Source organism: Heterodontus francisci, chromosome 40 (assembly GCF_036365525.1).
Source record: "Heterodontus francisci isolate sHetFra1 chromosome 40, sHetFra1.hap1, whole genome shotgun sequence".
In the NCBI taxonomy this organism is placed as follows: Eukaryota; Metazoa; Chordata; class Chondrichthyes; order Heterodontiformes; family Heterodontidae; genus Heterodontus; species Heterodontus francisci.
In genome coordinates, this window is record NC_090410.1 from 13,632,874 (window position 1) to 13,637,396 (window position 4,523).

Consider the following 4,523-nt stretch of genomic DNA (forward strand, 5'->3'; position numbering starts at 1 on the left):
CCAGCACAGCTGCACCATTTTTGAGTTTTGAAGATGCTTTAGAAGGGCCTTTCAACGACTTTGAGCTGATGACCTTCACCAGGTGCAGCATTTTATAGTTAGATTGATTTGGATGGATCTGGCTGACTTTTCCTTTCTGTTCGACCCTCTTCCCACTTTGTGGAATGTGCAGCGTTTGAGCACAAGCTCCGCATATGAATCTTTTTCACTACTATAAAGGGCATGGGGACTCCTTGTCTTCTGCAAGAGATCTTTGTGTTTCTATAGGAGCAGTAGGCCATTCAGCCCATCAAGCCTATTCCACCATTCAATACAATCATGGCTGATCATCCACTTCAATGCCTTTTTTCCCCCACACTGTCCCTATATCCCTTTATATCATTGGTATTTAGACATCTATCCATCTGCTTTAAACATGCTCAATGACTGAGCTTCCACTTCCCTCTGGGTAGAGAATTCCAAAGATTCACAACCCTCTGAGTAAAGAAGTTTCTCCTCATCTCTGTCCTGTGGCCTCTTATTTTGAAATTATCCCCTGGTTCTAGACTCCCCAACCAGGGGAAACATCTTAGCTGCATCTACCCTGTCTATCCCTTTAAGTATTTTGTAGATCTCAATGAGAACCTCTCATTCTTTGAAACTCTGGAGAATACAGGCTCTGTTTCCCCAATCTCTCTTCATAGGACAGTCCCGCCATCCCGGGAACAAATCTGGTGAACCTTTGTCGCACTCCCTTCTATGGCAATATCCTTCTGAAGGTAAGGGGACCAAAACTGCACAGTGAAATATGTAAATTGTGCTGTGGCAGTTTGATCTGGCAGCTCACTTATTGAAGCAAATTCAACTGTTTCACAACTTGACCCATCTAATGTACCATATGACTTGGGAAATCCTGGCTGGAAGAGACTTGTGCATCATGGATGTGGATTGCACCTCCGTCTTGGGGTGCAATCCAGTTTTACCTATACAAAGCTAACTAGTTTTGAACAGCACTTGACTAGTCTGGTCTGCACTGCTGCTATTTTGAAAATCAGGTCGTTGCAACAGCACGCTAGGAATGGGTGAGAGATCAGGCTCTGATAATATTAGACAGGGACAGGAGTATGCCAATTAGTCCTTTAATCTTGTTCTGCCAGTCCATGAGATCATGGTTGATCTGCACCCTATCCGTATGCCCATCTTTACCCTATATCTCAACACCTTTTGGCTAACAAAAATCTTATCAATCTCAGTTTTAAAAATAAAGTTGGTTTTAGCACCAATTGCTGTTTGCAGACGAGCTTTCCAAACCTCATCACCCTTTGTGAAGTGTTTTCTAATTTCGCTCCTGAACTTTTATACTCTGCTCCCAGTCCTAGACTCTCTGTAGCAGAAGTAGTTTATCCCAATCTACCTTATCTGTTCCCCTTATACCTTGTAAACTTAGATCAAATTATCTCAGCCTTCTAAATTCTGGGGCATACAACCCTAGTTTGTTTAATCTCTCCTAGTAGTTTAACCCTTGGAGTCCAGGTATCATTCTGGTAAATCTACACTACATTCCCTCCAAGGTCAATATATCCTTGAGGTGTAATGTCCAGAACTGCTGTCAGTACTTCAGGTGTGATTTTTAACAAGGGCTTTTTATAGCTAAAGCATAACTTCTACCTCCTATCAAGAGGAATAGAATACAAAGACCAGCATTCTGTTAGCTTATTAGAATGTCATGCATAGGTATAGAAAATAATGATCTGTGTACCTGGATATCCACTATTCCTAGCTTTTCACAATTAGAAAGTACCCTGTTCTAGCCTTTTATGGTCCAAAATGGATGACCTTGCATTTGCCTATATTAAAATCCATTTGCCACAGTTCATTGCCTATTCATTTATCTATTATCTTTCATTATTCCCTTACCATTGCTTACATTACTGTCTGTGTGCCATGGGCAAGCTTGGATATGTAGCTTTCTATCCCATCATCTGTAGTGAATAGAGTGAATTGTTGAGGCCCCAACGCATGGTTGGCATCCTTCCATCTATGAAAGCTGGCCACGCAGCAATCAATCTGTGTGGGGTGGCTTCTCTTGGTGTACCTTTTGGATGTGAAGGCCAACCCTTGAGGGACAGGTTCTACCACAAGTGCTGCACATGAATCTGCCAAGTGATGCTATGAGTTGCTTTTGATGCTGATGCCTGTTGCCAAGCTGCTGTAGCAACTGGTTGTTGTGGTAATGTACACCAGTCCACAGGATGTGGTGCCATTTCTCTCGCCAGCTCATGACTCCCACATGTAGTAATCAACGTTTAGGACCTTCATGTCACGCTTGCAAGCATCCTCGAAGCAGAGCTTTGGGCACCCCACTGGTCAGCTGGCCCCAGTTACCTTGCCATACAGAAGATCTTTTGGTTTGCGGACGTGTCCGATCCACCGAAGCCACCTCTGAGTGCTGCCACACTTGGGAGCTCTGTCTTTGAGAGGACTGCTACATTTGTGATTTTGTCCTGCCAGGATATACCCACAATGTGCTGCAGACAGCGATGATGGCAATTATTGAGCTGCTTTTCCTGGTAGTTGTAAGTCGCCCATGTTTAACAGCCATACAGTATGCTGCTGAGAATGCAGGCCTTATAAACAATCAGCTTGGTCCTAAGGGTCAGCTTGGTGTTGTCCCGTGTGCATTTTGCAAGTCGGCTAAAGGTGGTAGCTGCTTTCCCTATGCGCATATTGAGCTCTACATCAAGGCACTGATTGTCACCCTGGACCCAAGATAGAATTTGCAAACCACTTCCAGTGGGTGTTAATTTAGTGTGATGGGGGCGGAGATGCAACACCTTGTCCCCATTACCACAGTATTCCTGACTCTTATAGTCGAGGAAAACAAGTTACAGGCATAGGAGAGACACTCCATCAGCCTTTGTAGCTGAGTTAACGTGAGCGACTAGCACGGCATCATTCAGCATAGAGGAGTTCTCTGATCAGGGCGTGATGTGTTTTTGTCTTCGCTTTCAGCCTTGATTGATTGTAGAGTTTGCCATCTGACCTAGTGCAAGTAAACTTTCATATCTGCGGTGAAGGTCAGCAGCACAGAGAAGAAGATGCCAAACAGAGTTGAGGCTAGGACAACCTTGTTTCACTCCATTCTTCACTCCAAAACTGTTGGAAATGGATCCATCCAACTAAGTACAGTGTATGTTATGGAAGGAAGGGATGAGACTGAGGTGCTTAGGTGGACAGCCAATTTTTCTCATAATCTTGTACAACCCTGTTCTGTTGACAGTGCCGAATGCCTTAGTGAGATCTACAAACGCAAGTTAAAGGGGTATACTCTGTTCCCTGTACTCTTGTCGCTAGCATTATGTTCACAGATCTGTGGTATGGAAACTGCACTGTGCTTCCGGGTGCACCCTGTCTGCAAGTAAATGAAGTCTTTAAAGTATGATCCTAGCAAAGGCCTTTCCTGTGATAAGGAGTGAATTGCCCCTGTAGTTGCTGCTGTCTGCTGTCTCTGTCGCCATTGTTTTTGTATAGTGTGAGGATTTTGGTGTCGCACATTTCCTGTGGAACAGCAGAGAAGGTCATAAAGGTGTGGCAATAGATGGGATGTTCCATGCATGAGCAGCTGGCCTGGCATTCTGTCCTTGCCTGTTGCCTCTCTGTTTGCTCAGCGGTCTATGGCCTTCTTGAGCTCCAGCAATGAGGGTTCTTCATCTAACTCATGAATGACAGGAATGTATGACCTAGTCACGCATAGTTAATTGGAGCAGCAGCTCATCCCCACTCTCTTGCTCAGCTAATTTCCTAGCCAAGTCAATGATTTGCCTTCAATTCCATGAGCTTCAATCTCATTTATCAGTCTGTTATGAGGGACTTCTACATCAACATTCATTGGCAATCCCCTGTCCGCTACTATCGTCAGCTGTTTAAAAATTCAATCTGATCTGTCAAGCATAAGTAACCGTTCACTGATCCATGCTGGCTCTCAGCTGAATTTTAAAGATGTTCGGTCACCTTATCCTTCATTAGACTAGCAATTTCCTGACAACAGATGTGATGTATAGCAAGCTGACCTCTTCCTCTACTGTAAATAGTAATTCAAGATAATTATTCACATCCACCATTTCCTTATTTTCATTGACAACATCACTTAGGGGACCCAGGAACTTACACTAGTTGTGTAAGTTCTTTTGTGTTGATTTTGATATCCCTTGCAAGTTTCTTTTCATACCCCTTTTTTTTGTGTGGTTCTTACCCTTTGCTGCACTTTGTATCTTTTGCCAGGAGCTGTGCTTTTTTTTTGTTGCATTTTGTATGCTTTTATGTTGCCTCTTACCTCTTTAATTATGCATGCTGTCTTTTTTTTAAAGAACTCTTTGGGTATAAACTGGCTTGGTTTCACATTTATATCAACACCTCCCACTGTGCGTTGTTTTACCCATTAATAGATTTGCAGTTTATCGTGGACAGCATGACCTCAATCTAGTATCTCAGTAGCTTGTTGCACAAGCACTACATTGAACTTGATCATCTGGTGACTATTCGAG